Source organism: Neodiprion fabricii, chromosome 4 (genome assembly GCF_021155785.1).
Source record: "Neodiprion fabricii isolate iyNeoFabr1 chromosome 4, iyNeoFabr1.1, whole genome shotgun sequence".
Classification (NCBI taxonomy): domain Eukaryota; kingdom Metazoa; phylum Arthropoda; class Insecta; order Hymenoptera; family Diprionidae; genus Neodiprion; species Neodiprion fabricii.
The window spans coordinates 8125590-8149982 of NC_060242.1; the positions used below are offsets into that span (position 1 = coordinate 8125590).

A 24393-nucleotide genomic window follows, 5' to 3' on the forward strand; every position below is an offset into this window, starting at 1 on the left:
CTATCTCAAGATTTCACCTGTCCTCCTCCTCCTACCCCCTGACTTTCGGCGATATTTCCTTCCGCGTTTATTTTTTATTACGCCTTGGCATATGCGGATGGCCTGCATATCGGATATTCGATATATTCGGCGTTCAACGATGTCGAGGGAAAAATTTACCACCTTTTTCAACCTGGGTGAAAATTCCGAGAATGAAATAGACGATCACGGGAAAAAAACGGATCCTTTTTTTTCTGTCAAATCTCTGGGAAATCATTCAGATCCTGATTACTTAAAAATTTGAATGTCGAACGGTTTTACAATTCTCAAACATTGGGTAGAACAAATAAAATTTGTGTTGCACGATTTCGATCTCACGGTTCTTTTCTTTATCCTTCTTCTTTTCCCGCGAACATAAAAGTTAGATCTACCGCATTGGGTGAATTGTTCTTAGATAATTCTACTTTTTAGTACGATCACTCACAAGTCCCGGAAGGCTTGTTTATGCATTTTTTGAAAAACTGTCGTAGCTTGCGATTGAATGTGAATTGAATAATTAATCGTGAGGATGAAGTTAGTAAAGTAACCGTATCGATGTATGTTTAGAAAAAATCGTTACTTTGCACATTGAGGATTGTTAATACATAATTTCTGCCCTGATGTTTCGTTACGTTAACATAGCTAACTTCAGCCTCTTAATTAATCAACAAATGCAACTTTCTCGAGGTAAGATAAACTTTCCTCAACAGGCAACAGAGTATAATTGGTCAGAGTAATTTGCCTAATCAAATTATATTAAAATTATATACAATGTAATGCAACATGGATAAGACGAACAGAGTGATTTCGGGCTGGCAAATCCCTGATTTAGATCGGCTGACGAGTAATTTTGTGCTGATGAATGAGCTGCTACGGGAGCGTGTCGGTTACACGAACACAAACGCATACGTGTGTGCTGTGTACGTATATGTACGAAAATACCTTATAACCACCCCCGCATTCTAAAATCTCGGCTCCTAAATTTCAGGCCCCTAACCGATATCCTCCAGCGAAATTATGACCTCATTCTCGTTTACTTTCGATTTAAATGGAAATCAGCGTCGGTGTGAAAAATGTCTAAGTAAACATCCGCAGGCTGGAATCACGCGAAGTCTATACGTTTTCATAAATTTTCACTTCCCTCAATTTTACAGTCCGTATCTGACTAATAATAAGTTATGCGGTTTTTAGATACTTATCAACGAACTCGTGATGCGAATTTTCATTTTAATTGGACAGAAAAATTGCAGACTCGATGTAACCGTGAACTGACAATGGCGATCAAAAAGTTCATCATTGTGATTTTTACGAGCCGAATATCTCGATCAATCGATAAATGGTCGCTTTAAACAATGGTCACTGGGGTGAAAATAATCGTGGCATCGATTAATCGAGTCCGAGAATATAATCGGATACAACTCGATTGAATCGGTGAAAATTAATCGATTGATCGAATATTACGTATTTTTTTTTGAAACCATGCATGTGAAACCAAAATTTCCTAAATTACAACATGTAGTCTCAATAACAGAAAAGTTTTTTGACGATTTGTTGTTTCATTCAAAACGTTTTTCAATTTCAGTTTAAAATATTCATTTATCTTTCACTTACTGTATCAAATAGTTAGTAAGTGAGACAATAGTAATAATTGATATTTTACACATACACTGATATTATATTGCATCGTTACACTGAGAAAAATTTTATTTGTTATAGTAACTGGAAAAATTCAGTAAAACAAGTATCGTTAAAAAAACTGTTCGAATATTGTTGGAATTATGAAAAACGAGGTACGCGTAACCATTTTACGCTATTGTCGATCGTTTTTTGGTTATTGCAACGCAAAATCAGTTTGTTCGGTTTACTTTACTTTTTTAGTTGAACAAGGCTCTAACATCAATTTATTGTTGCACGAGCATTAAATTTTCGCATCAGTTATAAGAAAATATAGCAACGGTGATCGTAACGAGAAAGAATAGTAACGGATACCAGACTTTCTGGTAACAGCTACAAAACTAATTTTCATTTTGTACCTAGCATTATGTTTTTCGATTACTGTTACTTTCGAAAAATGAAACTAGTTAAGGACTGAGCGGTAACCGTAAAACTATAAATTTCTCTCAGCGTAAAAAAAAAAAAAACAAGAGCAGATTCTCTGGGAGAGTAATTGATTTAATCGAAAATCGATTGTTTTCTAACATTCTTAAATTCGCTTATTGCAAAAACCGCGCGGTCAGTGATGCGAATCAACGGTTCAAACCCGGCAAGGTACGCGTGTAAATTTAACTTCTCAAGTGTTTTTGACCGAAGCGCAACAATTCCGTCTAGCATGACGGTGCGGACCAGTGATCACTGACCGAAACGAGTACACGAGTTAAATCGATTGTTCAATTATGCTCATAAACTCCGCGGTAGGCGACTTTGAATTCGACGGACAAATCACCGGTTAGAGTTTCGTTGAGACGAGTCTCCGTTTTATCGGTCTGTTGAATTTCACAAGTTATATTCTGTTCATTGTATCGCGTAATATGACTGTCAATTTTCAGAGATTACTTCTTCCTTCAGTTTACAAATTTGCAAATACCGCAGTTTCGACCGATTTATTTTACCGGAATTTGGGAGCCAGATTTTTTGAGATAAAACAAAGTTCTAAACGAACTGTGTGAATGTTTTTGCCAATATATGATATCACGAATTGTATTTTTATTAATCCTTTCAGAAGCGCCGTTGCATATATTTAACAGCAGATTATTTTTAATTCTTCCAGCACACGAGTACGTTTTAGTGTCCTTACTTTTGTAATGTAATATGTGTTTCGACTTCAGAGTCTCACAGTAATTTGTTAATAAACAATCAATGCGGTAAAAATACTATATCTTAAGAAAAAAATCGGGTTTGAAGACAGTTTTTATTGGACTGAAACCACATTTTATATACTCAGGTTTTCAAGATCGTTGATTACGAATCGGATATTAAAGTGAGTAAAAGTGCATTCCCCTTGAAATTTTGACAAGGTGGCAACAATTTTGTTCAAATAAAATTCCATCACTTACATCTTAAAAAAATCCAGAATTCGCTGACGTTTTCCCACGAAACTTAGGTAATATTGGCAAGCTTTTATGACAAAAAGCTCCAATTGTTGTGCACCTTGAATATGTAAATTTAATCTAAAAAGCATGTACTATTGATTTGTTGCACACAAATAATCAGAAATTGAATAATACCATTTCCGAAAGTTAGTTTAACTGAATTTATGAAGCATAGCTGAAGTTTGACTATGATTTTTAAAAAAAGGACGTTTTTTTCTATGGTCCGTTATAATTCCCTGACTTTTCGCGATAGACGAAATTCGAGTTTTGTAGTCAAGGCTTCTTTTGTATTCGCCATGATTCTAAGATATCGGATATTGGAATGGTAAGAAAATACCGTTTTACATCATTTTTGAGGTTAATTGAATCCATCTCTATGACAGACAAAGGATTCCGAATGGAATAACTGAAACAGGTAAAGACAAATGTTTCTTCCGTGTATTTAATCGCTAGTCAAAATTTTATGTCAATCAGATAAGTTTAAAGTTTGAGAAAAATGTCATTTCAATTTACGAAAATCCAATCGTTGAACGGTTTTTCATAAAAAAAAAAAAAAAAATGATCGTAAACAGAGTCATTTGAAGATGCTCCAGAATTTTTTACCCGATCATCGCCTAGCTCGAACGTCTTTGTACATTGTACATGACATTCATGGGCATCTCTGAACGCAAGAGGCAGAACCGAGTCCTTTGGCTTGCCCAGAGTATACATATATCGTAGTTGCAAAATTTACTCCAGCACTGGAGGCTGGTAGGGATAATTGAGTTTTTGTACCTCGAGCGTGAACCGGCAAAGTTAACCGCAAATTTGGTCTATTGTAGGAGACAACTGCCTGCAGTCACTGCCGCTCTTGGTAATATAGGACTCCGGGAAAAAGACACAAGGCTGCAAAACGCAGCAATTAGACTCGCAATTACGACAGAATCGTCGAGCAATCATGGTAATTACTCGGTAGTATGTAAATTGCACCGTGTCCTTTACCTACCCCAGGAACATCGAGGTTCCACCCTTCGCCCAACCCCTAATCGTGCTTTCGGATACTCTGTATTAGATTCCTCGAATCAAAACCTGCAAGAACCCTCGAGATACGCCAGCTGCTGTCGCCTTGTCAGGAGGCGACTATACGTGTATGCTAATTATACTATTGGGGCAATAACGTGTATCGAGTGTACAGTCGGATCAAAGATTTATTGAATCTTTAACACGCTCGCACGAATGTTGTAGAAAAAATGAGGATCAAGTTTGTAACGTTGGATTAACAAAGTATTGACGGAAATAATCACTATTTTGCAATTTTGTTGTAACTCTGAAGTCGCTAAGTTTTTGAAATATCATTTTTTTTCTTCTTTCGCCTTGTTATAATTTACCAGATTTCAGATATTCCGAAAACTGCAGAATAAGGATTTTTCCGAAACGCAAAACGTCACTGACTTTAGCTTCATTCAAAAGAAAAGGAACTGAATATGTCACAGTAAAGACTGATTTTGAAAAATATCATCCAATTTCATTTGACAATAACCTGCAGTTTCATTATACTAAACTAAGTGACGTTTGAAATTTTTGTAACATTAGTTTTCAATCGAAATGAGCAGCGTTTAATGAAAATGGAATGAAAATAAATCATCTAAAATTGTAAAAATTTCAATTAAATCGTCAAACTTTAGTAGCCACTTCGAATCCATTATTACATTACGAGTCTTTGATCTTCGCAAATTTTTCGACAGACTGTACACGCGATACACACTTAATCTACTCGATGTCAATCACAGCCAAGGAATGATGTAGGTGGGTGTAGGTACACGAGATAATTCGCAAACGTGGTAAATGAAGCTGGCCGAAGAATAGAGACAGAGGATGAAAAGGGGGGGCATTATAAGCTGGAGTAGAGTACGAGAACAAAGGACGTGGTACCGTTTTCCATCGACACCGATGAATATTCATAACGTGCTCTCACCGATCTCCATATCGTGTATGCTTTATTTTTCCTCCCTTCTGCCGGTGTGTCGTTACCCACTCTATTTTTTACCCCATTCCCCATAGAGATCTTCGGTTAACAGGTTGTCCTTTCAAGAAACACTAACTGGAAAGAGACCTGAACCAGTCAAATCCAGGAAACACTTGACGTCCCTGTTGGAGGGTTGAGGAAATTTGGATCCCTAACTGGCTAATTCAAACGAATAGACGTCGATGTTTAAATTACGTTTCAAGATGTTACACCTATTTTTTCTACCCATAGAGATAGGCGAGATTTGTACGGGGTGGCGGATCGAATATTTCAACGTCAAGAAGTTCTCGGCTAAGTTATTAGGAATCTGAGGATCCTTGATACCAGCCGTCACATTTGCACTTTGAACGTATCTATAACTGTGCGAGATAACTTCTCACAGGTCCCGGCTTTCATGTGATTATACCTCAAAAGGCGTGAAATCATCCGAAGTAATAAGACTTGGACATTGGAAGATGTCTTTAATCAATAGCTGCACCCATCGCTTAGATCGAAATTGCACATCGAACATGTTTTCGGAATTCCATATTAGTGCCGATGAATTCAGGACCGAATTGACAATGTATATAATTTGCATACATTTCAACACTTTCATAAACCGTGATAAGAAAAAGTAACGAAAGCATAATTTTTCATCAAGTTTTTACCCTCTGTGTTCGCTTAAAATCTAATCTGCAAAGAGTATCGTTGGAAATTACATCCCACCATTACCAAGAATTCCTTTATTTATACTTTCGTGTTCATTCCTTTTTTGCAGATTTTTTTTTTTTTTGTTTTTTCTTCAGACCCCGTATGGTGAGTTTGTGTAAAAATTCTGTATTGTCGCCTTTTTGACTTGACTACAGTTTGATAAGTTATCCGCGATTCGCTCCGGCCAGAGCAAAATATCCTCAAAAATGGAATAGTGCAACGTTTTGTAAAATTGCATCCTCTTAAAAATGTATCTTATATTTGTTTCTCTTGATTTTCAATTATATTTCCACATTCGTTAAACGATCGTGACAAGATCGTTTTAGGAAAACGTCATCACATGAATCTCACGTGAATCTCATCAAGAAGTGACAGAGATGCTTTATCGTAAAAAGCCACAATGGTTTCTCGATCAGGATTTCAATATTTTCCAAGACTCTCTTACCAAATGTTGACGTGTAAGGTGTAATTTTTTAGTTATGCTTCATTCGTGCGTCCTGATTCACGTCCGCTGTATACAAAGAATGGCTATAAAGTATGAGGTATACCCTATGATCGGGTCACTTTTTTGATTAACCGGTTGACTGGCGATGAATCACGTAGGTATAATGTACAGAAAGAAAAAGTGCCAATTGGTAATGGATGATACACGTACATTTTCTAATAACTCTCATATTTCTCGTTGAATTTGGACGAAAATTGGTACACTGCCGTTTTGGGAGTCACTGTATCTAAATTTGAAAGCAGAATTAAAAAATTCAATATCAGGGATTCAAAATGGTGGCTTCAAATTCTGGTAATTAAGACTAGGCCTCAGCACCATTGCATCAAAAAGTCAAGAAGTGCAACAAGTCTTTCAATAATCTTTGCTCGGGGGTTTTTGGAAAACTTGAAAAACGGGGGATCCAAAATGGTGACGACAATACTTGGAACCCCTACATATATCTACACCAAATTTCGAATTTGAAAATAACAAGAAAATTCATAATAAAACCGAAAATCTACCCCGACTCACCCCTGCTTGTACCCTCACGGAGTAGTGCATTCAAAAAATGAGTTCTAAGGTGAAATCAGGTACCAAAGATACCGGATACTAATTTTGGTTTGATTTAATTGGTTGTATGTGGCTACCAATTTTGATACGAACTGGAAAAGCTGGTACCAGTCAAACGTTCCAGTTGATCAGGATTTACGACCGGCTGGCTGGGAGTTTGAAAATATTCATCACCGAGCATATCCGACGTTATGAATGTGTGTAAGAAAAAAAAATGGGAAATACCGAAGGTTAGAGGGGCTACCTAAGCTCTAGAGCTGGGCCGAAGATCTCAACGAATTCGAATAAAGGCAGCGGATCAATGTGCCCGATGTTCCTGAGTGGTGAACGGTCGATGTTTACGTACACTAAAGTGGGCAGGCAGACAGACGCATAGAGACTACGCCCACGCGTCTCGTCTATATTCAAAATTACAGTAGGGCAGGAGTGGGGGGGGGGGGGGGGGGGGGGGGGAGGGGGAGAGAAATAAGCCAGGAGTGTGGAGAGGAGGGTAATTGATGATAGGCTCATACCGTCACGCGCACCGCGTCCGCACTGAACCTGTTAATCAAACGGTTTACGTGCCCCAAGTCTACCTCAAATACCATACGCAGATACACGCATGATGGCGGAGTAGAGGACGCATCCGAGACCTCGCAGGGGGCATATACCCTATGGTAATGCATGGCGAGGAGTAGGAAGCTGTCTGAAATCATTGTCATACGCCATCGGATCCTGTGATCGAACATCCGACATTCCTGATGCAACCCCCCGACCCTCGACCCAGCGCTTCAATATCACATGCGCACGACCCCGGGTACATACCTGCATATTCACGTCACTCTTGCGATTAGCGATAGAGCCGTGAGGAGCACTCTGCAGTCTTGAAATTTTCAATAACATCTCACCCGGCAACCCGATTCGCTAACCTAACCAAACCTAACCTAACTCAACCAAACCTATCATAACCTAACCAAATCTAACATAAGTCAAACCCAACCTTCAAATTTTCAATAATATCTCAGCCGGAAAACCGGTTCGCTTACCCAACCTAACCTAACATTTGGAAGGAAATCAGAAAAAATTCAAGAAAACTAACCTAACCTAACTCAGAATTTGGAAGGAAATCAGGAAAAATGCTCGAAACCTAACCTAACCCAACCCAAAATTTGAAAGGAAATCAGGAAAAATGCTCGAAACCTAACGTAACCCAACCGAACCTTGATATTTGCAATAATCTCGTACCCGACAACCCGGTTCGCTAACCTAACCCTACCTAACCCAACAGCTGGAAGGAAATCAGAAAATGTTCTTGAAACCCAACCTAACCGACCTCAAAATTTGAAAGGAAATCAGGAAAAATGCTTGAAACCTAACGTAACCCAACCGAACCTTGATATTTGCAATAATCTCGCACCCGACAACCCGGTTCGCTAACCTAACCTAACCTAACACAACATTTGGAAGGAAATCTGGAAAAATGCTGATTACCCAAACTAACACAACCGAACCTTGTAATTTTTTTATAATATCGCACCTCCTTTGAATGGATTGTCAGTCTACGGGATTGGGAGGGTGGTCAGAACGTCATTGGACCAATAAAGCTATCACTTAGCTTTTTTCTCTTCAGTCCTCCATCAATTGAACAAAGGAAATTTTCAATCCTGCCAGAATCTCAGACGTTTCAAGCATTCACTTTGGATCAAGCGACACTTATTGGTCCGATTTCGACAGCGTTTATCGTGTTTCACCTCCTCGTAAGGGGTCCAATTTTTTCAAATTATCTAAATTTGAAACGGCAAAGATTAAGAAGAATCCCAGATGCAGCTGAACGTTAATAAATCAGAACCAAGGCACTTCTAATACAACGAACGCCGGCTTTGATATTACTTTCTATTAACTTGTACACATCGTGCGATAATTAAAGTGCCAGAGGAGAGGGTGAAATTCCCCGATCCCTTGATCCACGTTAAATTGCTTGCTTATTTCTGGTTTCATCTTCAATCCAAACAAAATCTCACAACAATAATACCACAACACAAAATGAATAAAAAATGACGAAACGTAAAACGAAGTAAAAGACTACGAGCGTTGAATGCGATTAATTATTTAGCCCATGCGGAGTTTTTATTCAAACGACATCGTTGATTACGTTTAGAAAACGTGTCCTCCGAAACTTGACACCCAACGATAAATCAGTCAAATCAAGAGATGTTTCGTTTCATGAAACGTGTAATTTCTTTTACCCGATACTGGTCTTTCAAAAAAAAAAACTTGTTGTCTTCCGCACAGTTGCAGTTGGTTCAACTTTCTGACATATACATTTCACCGCATTCGTTCGTATAGAATTTCGAACTTTCAATCCTGTCCAATTCGTGCTGCTTTCTCTTCAATCGCGAAAAGTCCAAGCTCCGCTGAAAATACCGCAGGCAAGAAAAAACGTTGGTGTCAAAAATGACAAACGCAATTGTCACGATAAGTTAAATTAAAAAAACGTAATTTTCAGTGCGACCAAGCTGCAGGAATAGCCAAACAGGTGAATCGGAAAACGATCGATTTCGGCAATGTGAATATACGTGATGTTGATACTTTGAAATTGAGGACGTGTAAAATCCAGGCATTTTCCACCGAATTAAACGTCGACGAGATGCAAAGTACCCGCAGCGACACGAGGGTGCTAATTATTAGGAATATTGAATAACGTCGAGCTTTTCATCTCTCGCCGTTGAAAGTTTACCGAGTAAACGTATATACGTAATATCACACCTGATTCTACGATGTGCTAAAACCGTACGCGTTAGTCGGTAGGAAAAAGGAAAAATCGGAAATAAAACAACCCCGTGAAACTGTGCACGCTTTTTACCGTACACCGAGTAAGTTTAAATATACCGGCGCGTGACGACGAATCGTACTCGGACCTGCACATGAATTATGTCTGTCAGATTGTGAAACACTCTTTGCGCCTCGGCTTAAAGTATCAGTGTTAAGTGTCATTTTTACCTTGTCCGCATTACTCTGACTCCCGAATTGAAAACTTTTATTACGGGCAAGTTGACGGAGGGAGAATAATTCGTAGGAAAAAAACAAACAAACTGAAAAGAAAAAGAGTTCGACAGAGAAAGAGAGAGAGAGAGAGAGGTCAATTCGTTGTCAGACAGATGTTTTACTCTTATGTAATCTTGACACGGAGATAAAAATTCAATTACCTCAAAAATTCTCGACTCAACGGAGGAAGTTGAAATGAAGCACTTTATCTCAAAGCTGGCGACAGAAGTAAATACAAAATATAATAACGGCGTGTAATAAAATTTTTCCATGTCAGAACAAGTTTCGTTTATCCAACATCCTGGCCATATTTCATTCGGAGGCTGACGCAAATGGAACAGTCGAGTCAAATTGAACAGTCAGTCATACCATCGGTTTAACAATTCTACCGGGTCAAATAACTAGATCTTCTTTTTATACCCGCTCTTGATTCAGTGCAAACATGGAATAATTTTTGTCAAGTGTATCTACTGTGTTACACCTTTGTAATAAATTACTCTTCTTCACCTTTGGTGATATAAGACGAGTATTGTTTTCGGTCGGAATTCACTTTTTCTTATTTCGATGAATCTTTGTGTTTTCGAAGAACATTTTTGTTTTTTCTTGTTTTGAATGCTGGTCTGTCGGTTTGTGCGATAAACTACCGCAATGATCTCGGAAATGACTGGATGAAACCAAATTTGAAACATGCAAGATTTAACAACGAAATGATGGGCATGAAATACTGTGATGTCTGCTTTAATTTGAACTTCCGATTCTACCGGAAATAAACCGATTTTCAATGTTTTACCGATAAGCGTGTTATACTTTTTCCTTCTTATTACTTGTTACAAATAAACTATATTGTACCTGACACGCGAAAGAAAAGTAGAACGGAGTTTTGTGTACACGTGTTACGTCATAGTCAGAAAGAAGTGGCCAAAAAAGCACTCGACTCTTCTTCATCGGATTTTGAAACCTGCTAAAGCCCGACTAATTTCTAAAAAGAGAATTCGAAATTCGCCCTCGAGTTGCCAAAAGAATTTGATCTCACTGGGAGTAATTTAAAACGTCTACCTTTGAATGTCACGATTTGAATTTGGGAGATCTTAGCCTGAACTCTCGTGATTTTGAAGATACATATCTCAGAACGCAAAACTGGTTCATATTTTTTTTTTTTTACACTTTACTAATGCATGGGTCTTTTACGGAGTGCCCGAGAGCAGAAAAAACACATCACCCTAAGATTCGAGTTTGTGAGCACAATATCTTTAAGTTACGTACATTAAAAGTTCGGTAGAGTTGAAAGTTTTATTTCTCAAATTGCCCAGTTATTTGGTTGGATTGGTTCATATAAACATGATCAGTTTCCTGTTTCGACCGATGAAACTTATGTACGATCAAAGGATCGAGGTACAAGAATATCATCGGCATAAACTGCACATGGGATTCTAGCATTTCCGGAGCGTCCGTTTTTCCAAATCTGTAATAGTGCAGAAAAACGTAACGAAATACATAACAACATTTTTGAGCTCTTATAGAAAATTCAGTTTTCGTTACAGTATTTTCGACAAAGGCACGAGTTTGACATTTGGAAAGTCGAAGTTTTGACTATTCGGTATTTTCACGATTCAATATTTTGCCCCTCGTAATCTAGGCCAATCTCACGAAAAAAAAACAAAATGTCCGTATAAAATTATTTGTATATTTTTGCCTTCTCAATTTTTTTTTTCTATATTCATCTCGCTGTATTTATGTTATTTATACGTTTTCAACTGTCGGTAGTTTAACCGTCGGGATTTTTTCCCGTCGACTTTTTTGTTTTTTCACATTTTTGTACCCCACCTAAATTCTTTGTCGTTATGAAAACTCCATTCCCAACAAGGGCTAAACAATATTCCTGGATTTCGCTACCTTATTCGACATTTTTTTCAGATTTCAGCAAACAACTGCTTTGAAAATAGCAAATTAAATGATAAATATCTGAGATAGAGAATGCCGAAAAAGATTGAGAAATAAATCGCCCTGTATTTTTTGATTAGTACTTTTATGCAAAATATTCCGTGGCAAATCTCAAATCTGAACTTCCGATCTTGATCGATCCCTTGAGGAATGCCTCATGTACGCAATACCGAGACACAGTATAACTACTGTCGTAAATTTATAAACGATACCAAAAATCCTGAAGCTTGCTAACTCACGCTTATACCAAAAAATTCTGGTTAAAATTTCGTAGTAATATCTCGAGTTTCTGTCTTTTATCCAATAACCGCGACTCTATGTACGATAAATCAAGTTTCAACGAAACGCGTTGTGAAATTAAGTATGCACATTATTTCAGTACGTCGTACATGCACAACAATAAAGTATAGTTTATCTCGACACTAGGTATATTCTAATTGTGGAAATAAGTATAATTTACGTCCCCCGCAGAACGAAATGAATCCAATGTTGTATAATTTTTCAGAGCAAAAGCATGGTTGTATATAATTCGGGCTCGAAAAATGAACGCTATGGTTTTTCACGAGACGCAATTATTTCAAATAGCCTGCGAAACTAGGATGTTAGCATAGTGTATACCGGAACAATCTCTTGAAACTTGAAAATCAACTGCGCATGAGCAAGTTTTATCGGCTGTTCATCGCAGGCTGGCCATTCCGAGTTTCAGCTGTCAAACCATTTCTAGCGGCGATGTAGTTGACACAAAATTTCGAGGTTAGAATAGCAAATAATCAAGGCAGTGACTCGGAAAGGTTTGGGAAGCATTTGTCATCGGGTCGGAAAGTCGATTCTTTAAAGTACGATCGGAATTTAATGCTTATACTCATTTAAAATTCAAACGTACAAATTTTGCGTACGTTGGCTCGCCTGCATCGCAGTCAAGAACATAGCTGCGAGAAGATTTCGCCGACCAATGATATTGAATTATTTGGCGCATGCGCGGTTGATTTTTACAAGCTTCGAGAGATTCCGGCATATAATATTACATCTATAAAAAATGGCAAACAATCGTTGCATGGTTCTATTACTCATGTTCCTACTCGTGCAGAAGAACCGAATCGAAAAGCAGAGTTCGGTGATGTTTTCCAGCGTGACGAGAGACGAAGCGTTAAAAAAATAAAAAAATAAAACAAACCAAAATAATTGATCGAAGAAACCAAGTAAAAAAATCACATCCAACAAAGTTCGTCCAGCTGCAACTTAGCGAAAGGCGTCTCTGTGTGCGTACATCGATTTTACCGAAAAGAGGAACGACGCGGCTTCGGAAATACCGTCAATTACACCATTTCCCCCTTCATTAGTCAAGCATTCGAAAGAGCACTTCGACGAATCAGCTGAGGCACGCCGTGGGGAACGGATGGCAATATATCATTTCGGCTAAGCTTCGACCCTCGGTGCCAATCGGGAGTTCAATGCAATTACCTACCTTCCTTCACCCCGTTCCGTTTCTTCTCTTTCGGGTTCTGCTTGTTCGGTTGTTGTTTATCCTGTATTTTTATTTTCCGAAATCGCACCTCGCGAGTCAACTTTCATCTGAATTTTATATATATATATATATATGTGTATATGTATGTGTGTGTATACTCAACGAAGCGGCGCGGCCATCAAGCAATACGACACCGGATAATGAAAATCGTGCGAAGATATAAACGCTTCCTGCTTTGAATTTCGGTAAATATGACACACGGGTCGTAATGACGGAGTTTCCGGTTGTTAAAGCACGTCGCGTCAATCCCGTGACCAATTTAGTTTGAAAATATAATTTCACATGACTGCAGACGTGAAATGGGGTGATGAACTTGAAAGTATCTGTAGGACGTTAAATTAGATAAACAATCAGGATAATGCAGATAAAGACTTTGATTGTTTTTCTTTCTAAAAATTCTTAACATTCGATGAAAAAAGTCAAACATTAACATTTGGTCATTTGTTTTTAGTAAAATTTTTTCATTCCATCTTATACCGCAGCTTCTCGCTCTCTCCGCTCGAACATTAATTTTTGCATTATGAGTACTTTTTCTTTTTCACTCATCCTTTAATCCGATAATCTGGCGTCAGGGATTGTTTTGCATACGAATATTTTAATCATATCTGACCACAGGTGTCAGGCAAATTATTGCAAACGTCACTCTGCCGTGAGCTTGAGTCGGACAGATGGATGATTGAATATATCTGATTTACCTTCTGCAGGCGTTGGAAACTGATCTCTCGGCGATGAGAGAGACGGTAAAGTTCTTAAGGATGACAATAAAAAGAAAACACAGAAAACACGCGGCTTTAGGTTGGCCGTGAGCCAGCCGTCGAACTTCCCGTTTTTACACTGCAGGATCCAAGTTCACAGCAAAAAAAAAAAATATCGACATCGAATCGAACTTCGAAAGAAAAATTCAGATTTGTGATTAATGATTTGAAAGCCTTCAGGTATAATATTACATAAAGAGATGACGATTTTTTTTTTATTTTAAACCACTATAATAGATCCTCCATTGCAAATTTTAGAAGTCTTTCCTCAGATTTGTCATCAGCCACCCAAAAAACTTTCGAGTATCAATTTTTAGCAAAATCCATATGCTTTTAGTTTATTTTTCAGCATATTGAATATGCCAAATTTAAGTCGTGCAAATTAGATTTTAGATTTGTGATAAGCGACCTGAAAAAGCTTACAGTACCAATTTTCATTTAAATACATTCATCCATTATCAAGATATCATCCTTTTCATTTTATCTTCCAGAATTTTGGTATTTAAATAATTCGAAAACTACTGAACCGATCAAAGTCAAAATCTAATAAGTTTTAATTTTGGAAAAGCCACGTCGATTGAGACCAAATTCATTGAAATCCGGTAACTTTTTCTCGATATATCGTTGAACAAAAAAATTTATCACACCCACAAAAACGTTCATCCGAAAATGGTCGGAGATGATTCTCTAGATCTTGAATCGTCAAGATCTAGTGAAAACTCAGCCTTTAAGGAGTTTGGTAAGCGCTTCTCAAGGGCTAATAAAATAACGAACTAGCTTCTCAATTAATAAAATTAACAAAATAATTTCGAAGTAAAGATTTTCGAAAGATTACTAATGTAATATGCAACGTTTGTCTTCTAATCACTTTTTCCAAATGAACTGTATTTGGCTATTACGCAATTCCGAAAAAGTATTCTACGAGCATTAGCTCAAGGATAATGCGTAAAACCTCGTGCAAAAATTTTTCACTATTTTTCAGAAACAATACAGACAAAGATCTTCATATTTTACGAACATCTTCTTAAGAATATCATAAGCCATTTAGATAGTATTTCATTGAGTTGTCTACATTTTTTGCGATTGATTTTTGAATAACTTGAGACGCTTGATTACATTCCAAGTTTCTTCTCCAACCTCCTTAATTTTCGGAGTGATTACAATAACTTCCTTTTTTCTCTGAAGATGGCGAAACGTAGTTAAAAATTGGAATATCTTGTCTGTATGAAAATCGACAAGGACTTAAAAGAGAAAAATGCTGCCATGCAGTCAGTGGTTTTTATAAGAGTAGCTTAAAATATTGCGGAAATCAAAACGCCATCCGTATTTCAGTTTTTATACTCATTCACTCTAACGATGCATCTGTACCACGTGATTGCGGTGTCACCTCTGTGAAGGAAACTTTTTTCGATCATGGGAGGACAGTAATGGATAGGCAGTTTCCGCAGCTAATACCGCAATGTATCGTACATATATGTGACTATTCGTGCCTGAGTTGCGATCAATTTTTGTAATTAAATTGCGGTTGAATGCATTACGGATACTCTCTTCGTACGGTGCGGTTTATAGGTGAAACGTTTTATACAGAGTAAAAAGTAGAGCGAACGGAAAAAGTGAGCTTGAAAGGATTAACGAATAAAAGCTCGACCATGACGGAATTGAAGAATTTTGATATTTAATTATTCTCCATTTTCTCCGATTATTCGACCTGCTGACGCACATTTTTTGTCAGGGAAATCAGAGAAACGGTTAAAATGAATTATCTATGACGATTTGAGATCTGATTCCAGTTCGCACAGCTGCAAGTGTGATTTTAAAAATAAAAATACAGTTGACGGGTCGGTAAAGAATCGTACGGTTTCGGGCAGGTCCGGAAACCATCGGAAGGGGTCGAGAAAAATTCGGAAAGGTTCGGTCGGGTCCGAAAACGATCGAAACGGGACGGAAAAAAAATCGGACGGCTTCGGGTGGGCTCGGAAACGGTCGAAACGGATCGGAAGAGGCTCTTTTATAACGTTTAACTTTTTGACAGAGCCCGAAAGGTTTCCGAAGGTCAATTCAATCTTCAGATTCAACGTGTTTTAGACTTTCCGTAGACTTGTCACACTTTCCATGCGACCTTTCGAAGTTTCAAGCATAACGAATCATGACGAATTTGAAGAAAAAAATTGTAATATTAGTCAAGGTTTAAGGTTATTATATTATGATGACAATAGCTTCAAATTACTTCCCGTTACTGCAGTGTCGTTTGAATGATTCAAGTAACTACATTACTTTGCGAAATTGAAATAAATAAAGAACGAATTGATGGATATTGACTGATTTTACTGAAATTAAACTGAATTCATGAGACTCGGTTAAATGAATCGGACTAATCAATAGTATACTACAATGATCAACAGTGGTTTTGTTGCTCTTGACATTCGAGTCGTTTTAGTAAAATTTGATACCAATGACCTTAGGAATAAGCGTAGTTTCTCGAAATTGGCTCTAGTTATTTATTTTATCGACATTTTCATATATAACTCAAGAAAGAAATACTTATGTGAAAAAATCAATTTCTTTTTAATATCTAAAGTTTACCAATAATGTAAAACACAAAAAAAAAAAAATGGGTCCGTGTACTTATGTACGCGCGTGAAAAGTTATACTTCTTTGGTATCATTAAACAAGCCTTGCCGAATTTTTACACATTTCCGCATTTGTTTTACCCATCTTGAAAACTGGAATGGAAATTGAATAAATAGTTTATAAATAATAATACACGCGGACAGTTAACCTCAATTATATTGGAGCACTTGAAAAAGTATACAAGCACAATTTTTTTCACCAATATTCACGAATAATAAACAATATTGATCAAAATATTCAAATTAAATCACTACTGAACATAATTTATTAGCACATGTATAATTCGCACTTGTATGAAACTAAAACACGTGTTGTAAATATAGAAACTAGAAACATGTGGATAAATATTACAAGTATGAAAACAGTGATCAGAGCCGACGAGCGTGCCAACATGTGCGACTAATAGAGGTTCTATTTCTATTTTGTTGGTAGCTATGAGCGGTTTAGCGGGCAGCTTCAACCTGTTACTTTTGTGTTGCAGTGATTCGCGCGTATCTTAAAATTTCACTCTCAACGCGCCTAAAGAAGTATAACTTGAAGAATAATTATTTGTCACCATGATTTTTTCCGTGAATTTTCATGTTCAAGAACGTGAAATTTGGAAATAACATCGTTATTATATTATAAACCATCCCCCTCTTTACAAAACTACAATAACATAAAAATTACAGCCAATTCAGTATAACGATAATTTTATTCGTAAATTCTACGTTCTCAAACAGTAAAATTCACGTAAAATATCAGGACAACGAGAAATTTTTTTTTTTTTTTGTTCAGCTGTGCTTCCTAATCGTAAAAGAGTTCGACTGTAATTCAAATAGGCTTTAAAAATCGATCGTATACCTGATTTCCAAGAACGTTCACGAAGTAAAAAATCAATTTAACGGTGCTTGCTTCACGTTCGCATCTAGAATTGTTTATAGCATAGTTCTATTTGGAAGCCGTGCATTTCCGGGACACGAGCAAACCTGAATACAAGAGGTCCGGATATTCGTTGTAGCGAACTTTAACAGGGGGTCAAAAATTTTCTCCAAATTCTACGTCACGTCCCAGGACTCAATTCCAACGGTTGCCTGAGGGAGCCACACGTCCTGCGATCAAATTCAACCGTGTCGTTATAAGAGGAGGTAATACTCGTAGCAGTCCTACGTGTGTAATAGGGCTTCGATACTTCGAGTCGCGCGTCGGTGGGAAAGGAATGAACCAATGGGCAATCCCTTCGCTTAACTTCGTTCCCGCCCTTATGGCTGCAGGGTAAAACCGGGAGCGAAAAGGGCCACATTGAACATCAATTTCTTCCTAGCTGCAAATACACGCCCGGGGACTTTCACGTACATCCGCCTTGTTTCCTTCTTGACGATTTTACCTCCAAGGGCTTAACGCACTTCCACCAACGACGATCGCCGATCCTTTTCTTCCGTAATCCAAATAACCTCTCTCTCTCTCTCTCTCTCTCTCTCTCTCTCTCTAGAATCTACCCTAACGCCTTTTTAAGTCAACCCTTTTTCACGTGCCCATTGTTCTTAATCGTCGGGATGCGCAATTTTCGTTCCGATTATCCGAAGATGCTGTCGTCATTTTTTTATCTCAGCTCCACGAATGACTTATGAATTTTATAATAACGGCATCTTCACGATTGCCGGGAAATTGTAGTTTTCTGGTTTTTTCTTTTTTTTTTACCACTTTGAAATATACCCCCGTAAAATTTCAAATCAAATACCGTTCATCCCAGAAACAGAAAAACGTTATCTCATCCGTGATTATTTATAACTGAAACGACAATCAATATTTTTAATATTTTCAATTACTTGTTTCAAAGTTGAATCATGAGCCAATATCTAAATACAAAACAATGCGATTGTGTTGGATCGGTATAAGTTTTCCAGTAAATATGTTGGAACGTTGTGAGTAAAGTGTGAAGAAAAAATGTTCAATTGTTGCCAAACTTTTGAAATCGTTTAAGATATAACCGTCTCGACGAATATGATTGGCACTTCTTTCGCTATGCTGTAATAAACGAGACGAGTCATTAGGCTTGGGAAAGTTTTGTGTATTTCCAGTTCTCTTTTTAAACGGTACGACAGTGAAAAGAGGGTAGAAATGGTGTTTTCCTTGGGGTCGCTAATTATCGCCTTGCCCTTCGTTCAAGAACTCGCGCCGAGGAATAATCAACCGTGAAGTGACTTGCACCTTCATTGACTCAACGAGCGGCGCTGAGCTTCGACTAACATTCGGCCTTAGGAGAGGATTAGAAGCAATTAACTCCAGCTAAGAATGTAATCGGACCGTCGACCAAGCAAACATGAATTCCTACCGAGGGATGCGGGAATTTTGAAGCCCAGTGATATCGCTTCGTTCGTTAGAGGTGAGAAAGCGATGCAGTTGCGAAGAGAAAAATAATGAAGAAGAGGCTAACAATAATACAGGCTTAAAACCGAGGCAATTAGGGAGGCATGCCGGAGTAAATCACTATTTTTTCAACGCGTTTTTGAGTTGCTGCTGCTGGTGAGAAATTTCTTCATCGATCTCTTCTTTTTTCCATTTCACTTTCGATCTCGTTAGCTCGATGTTGTTAGAGCCAACATTGGACAAATTAGATCGAGACTGTTTACAAATCTTCAGAATTATACGTTGCAGCTGTAACGAACAATTACCGGTCGCTTTCTTAGTTCATCGCTATTCTTGACAAGGTATATCCCTCAAAGACGGAGGAACAGTTTTCAAAGGTAGAAGAATAAACAAACAACTAAGAAACGAACAAATAGATCGCGTACTGTCCGGTGTTTTAGTTATAGAATTTATATTTTAGCTGATATTTCTCTTTTGGCAAGTTTCTTCCCCTTTATAAATCAGGTATAATGTAAAGGAAGAAGAGACAAGAAAGCCCGAGGAAATAAAAGATGAGCTTGTTTCCTTCCACAATTGTGTGAATTAAAATTTATCCAACCAAGTTACATCTTCGATCGTTTTAATAACTTCGCGAAAATCAGGAAGGTGAAGCTTGCTCTCATTATTCTTGCTTTATAAAACCGCGAGGAGTGTTTCACCAACTTTGGAATGTTAAAACGCTGGGAATAACGTCAAGAAATAAACTTAGGATAATATGATAAATTATTATAAGAAACAGCAAAATTGAAAACAAATTTTGAATTAAGATTATTCGGACATTAGAGCAACGTAAACATAAAAAGCAAAATTCTTAATATGTTATTAATCGTTATTAAATACGTGAAAAATGATTTTTTGAGGAAAATCTGACGTGTAGTTTCTGCGTAATTAATAATTAAAAATTGGATATTCAGCATGCAGTCAATACGAAATATTGTGTAAAACGCACATTTTTGATACTATTTAACCACAACTGCCAAACATGAATTATACGAAACACTGTAATTCATATCAATTTAAATTCTCGTAGATTGCACAAAAAAGATGAAAAATGTATTCTGACGCGTAGTTTTGTGAATATATTAATTTAAATGATGAGAAATCACAAAAATATCAGTCAGCCATACTCAAAAATGAAAGACATATCTGACTTGTGAAAAAATCGTGTTTTTTTTTTCATTTTATAATTATTTTTCTTTGCAAAACGGGTCAAAATTGAGCTGCTTCATTACTCATTTTATGAATTTATAAACGAAATTCAACGAAACACTGGCAACGACAATATTCAGTAGTTACATGCACTGTAGCCAGATCTATTTTATGCGGAAAAATACTCGAGTCAAGACTTTTATTTATTATTTTTACCGGATAAACAAATAAAATAATCCGATCAGAAGTGATCTTAGGTAACACCTAAAATTAAGTTATTATATTGAATGCTCACATATTTTTATTTATTTTTTTTCTAATTAAACAAATGCAGATTGCATTATGACTTAGGGGAGGGGGCAGTAGTCCGTATTGCATTAAAATTGAAACATTGCTTTCGATTTATACACTACGTTACAAATAGATTCAAAAAATTGTAACCTTAACGTTGACACTATACACTTCCCCGATAAATGATCGCTCAATCCTTGTCTGGTACTGACTGTTTTGATATCAATTCTCGTTTGGTTCTGAAGGGTTTGTAAATCTCGGAGGGTCGAAAAGGATTGCCGCAAGCCCGCGCGGAAAAACTCGAAGCGAATTTGAATAATTGTCTTTCCCTTTCTCATCTGGCTCCTGTTAATGCGGGGTTCGTTTTATTATTCTCATCTCTGAAGATGTAAAAAAGAAAACAGAAAAAAAAAAAAAAAAATTCCAGAGCAGAAGGAAGACTGTTGGTAGTAGATTTTTCTGTTTCCGGCATTTTTCGTCATCCTTGTCACTCCATGAATCATGAAAGCTCGAAATTACCATCAGCTGACAGAATATATCACGCGCATTCAGTAACTGTATTTGAAGATTTTGTGGAATATCGTTCGTATATAGATTAACGTCTTCTTTTTTAATTCAAAACAACGAAGTTGAATCTACGCTAACGTGAACTAAACCCGAAACATTGGGAAAAAATTCAATATGTTTTTACTTATGAGTTACCTTTGAAGAAGTTGAGTTTTTTAAATATTACGCGGCTGAAGTTAGCAACGTTGACGTAACGAAACGTGGCAGGGAAAAAAATCATTATTATGCAATTTTTGAACGACTTTCAAGGAGTTGACTTTTCGAAATATACAAGTATGTTTGGTTGACCGTGGCTTAGACAATTCTAAACGTGTGAAATAACGATTTTTCATAAAAATGCATCGTTACTGTAACGTCAATAACTTTATGTTCATAAAATATTAGCCTACTCTGCTTTATCACGGCTTAACGAATTTCAGATTATCCTTCAGCTGCAAAATAACGAATTTGCCTAACATGCATTGTTGGAATAACGTAAGTCACTTTCACCCCGTTTCAAATTCGAAGCTCATCTCCGAAGCTAAAACTAATTGGCAATCCAAATCACGCGATACCTTTGTTTCGATATGAAAGAATGGAAGACGTGCGAGATAACATCGTTAATTGTACTTCAAATCTTATTCAGCAAACATAAGTAAATAAATCCAAAAGAGCTTAACGCAATCCGCTGTATTGAATTTTGTCTTTGAAAATGTGAAGAATTGTCCGTTGCAATAATTTGACGTTACATGAGTAAGGTTCATGCGATAGAAAACGACTCGCAAGTAAAGTCTGAACCATTAATTTCCCATTAAGCGAACGCTGTTTTATCAGAAGTCTGAAGTTAGTAACGTTGACGTAACGAAACATCATGGAAAAAACAGTTGTTTTACAATTTCGGAACGGCTTTCAAGAAGTTGACTTTTCAAAATATTAACATGTTTTCTTTGTTTTTATTTAGTAGCTATCCGGAAATCCTAAGCAATGATTTTTTCTGAGCATTCATTGTTAAAGTAACGTTGCTAACTTCGACCTCATGTTTCATCGATGACAGAGTTATTTCATTGAGAAACTTCCGGGTGTCTATCCTAACCACGAGTTTACCAACAACGCAATTGGATTATCGAATACCCAGAATTATGTTTCTTCAAGATCATGGGTACAAAAACAAATCGATGCGGAGAATGCCGGAGAGGCAATACAAACATAAACAGTAATTTCATATCAAGAAAGAACGGAGAGAGCGCTCTTTGAGATTTGGTGATCAGCTTTTGACTCTCTTGGCGACATTGGAAGAGTTATATTATTCATCTTTCCATGCTCAATGAACGGTAAGTAAAAATACGATCTTGATACTCATCAATCCAAAAAAGATGCATGCGAATGTCCGATCTCCCGTTTTCCTTTCATCTACAAACATTTCAAACTCTTTCGACCTCCAAGTATTGAAGTACCTGAAGATTCGAAGCTCTTTACCAGCTTCTTCCACATGAATCACTCCTGGAACTTTGCCTGCTCTCTCTCTCTCTTTTTTTTATTAAAAACTCGACAGCAGCCTCAAAAAAGTGAGGCACACTCACGAGCACGCTTAACGATAGTCGTTTTTGAATCCACTCACCTACGGCGGTTAAAGTCGACGACAAAGGGCGAGCATTCTGGTGTTCGTGACCTTAATCCTAACTGATCACTTTATTCCGGTGGACGGCGTCACTGCACACGGATGTATCGCGCTCACGTTTTAACCATCACTGTTTTCATGTGGGTATAAACGTTCCCGTGTCACGTTTTGTCGTCCGGAGTTACAAGGAGACGGACAGACTAGAGAGCTTAACAGTGATCAACGCTCTCAATTTACCGTAATTCAATCAATTTGTTGTGTATAGTCGAGCACTATTGATTAAAAACAAACTCAATTATCCTCCACGTGCGCGTGTAATTGTCAGTTTTCCACTTTCTCGATGGTGTTGGTGCGCGTGGATACCCAAGTTCTATGAAACTGGTTCATCGGGTCCCATTTAACATATGATCTCGTATCTCGTGCCAGTAACCGTTGCTCTTTTTACCCCAACAATTGAAAAGGTCACAATCGAGCTCGAGCCGAAGCACCAAATGCCAGAGCGTGAAGTAGATTAAACAGTTTCCAACTTCCTTTTCCAAATTTTCTCCACGGTTTTTCCACTTTTCATCACCCGACAATGTACCAGTCAATAACCGCAGTCTAACACAAAAATGGAATTAATATCAAAACCGTCTCGTTCTATAGTATTATAATAACTTCTCTCACGATTTCCGGTTACATCAAAGCTTTCGTTCGAGCATCGGAGTAACAGCTACTAAACGATCCACGATTCTCGTACTTTACGTCACCACAAGCAGCGAGATTTCTAATTGCTTCAGGACGACGATCCCTCGTCGAACGTCCGACCGCTCATGACGATAGGAAATAAAAAATTTAAAAAAAATAGAAAAAAAAAAGTCGCGATGTAATTACCGCGGTGCATTCGTCTGGCAGTTGGCGTGTTCACGATCGTTACGCGTCACGTATTAATTGATAACGGGTTACATCTCGGACCGCGAGTTAACGAGGCGCGATAACACGTCGTACTAATCGCGCACCGGGTGCGTTCCTACGGGGTGCAGAGTGCGCGATGGCGTCCACGCAAGAGTTGCCGGCAGACTGCGAGAGAGAGCTTGTGCAGAGCCGAGGGAGCGCCGTCAGAGAGAGCAAAATAAGAGGGAGACGGCATCCCGTCCGAGGATGAGAGGGGATGGTGGGGGGGAAGGGGAAGGGGTGGTAGAGAGCAAAGAGAGAGGGGGAGAGAGAGAGAGAGAGAGAGAGAGCAAAGGCACCGGTAGCTCGCCGGCGTGGATCAGAGCAGGGTTCAGCGCAGCATCCCTCTCACATTTTGGTCTGGGCACAAGTTCTGCCTTGCCGTTGTACCTACCGTGTGCCTGCTTATATTGTATTACCTCTGTATAGGCGAACTATATGCAATCACCCACGACCCAGCTAGAGATCTATTTGGACGAAACTGTCATAGCTGAGTTTTCATCGTCCGTAGCCTCGATTGATGGTACGCGCTCTCTTTCTCTCTCTCTCTCTCTCTCTCTCTCTCTATCGCTCTCTGTTACGTACACTTTGGGACAATGAATCTGAGACGGGTCATTTTTCATACTAGACAGTTGTGTTGGCAGTACGGAGAAACCTGCAGCGCCACGGTTGGCCGAGCGCGAAACTAAGTCAATCTCGATAAACGTAAGATAACCCATGACCGTCGAACCTAATC

The 24393-nt window shown here is 37.9% G+C and overlaps 1 protein-coding gene across 3 annotated transcripts in view; it reads right to left on the bottom strand.

Moving 5' to 3' along the window:
* LOC124179624 (protein artichoke) overlaps positions 1-23795 on the bottom strand; it is a 120556-nt gene extending 96761 nt beyond the window's left edge. Inside the window, exons 1-2 of one of the 3 annotated variants that reach the window (XM_046564210.1) lie at positions 23391-23795; positions 22725-23324 (exon numbers count right to left, since the gene is read on the bottom strand). The gene's annotated coding sequence lies outside the window, so the exon portion shown is untranslated. Of the gene's footprint in view, positions 1-22724 lie in introns of all 3 variants that reach the window. The other 2 variants (XM_046564211.1, XM_046564209.1) reach the window with 2 other exon arrangements.
* Positions 23796-24393: the final 598 nt, after the last annotated feature.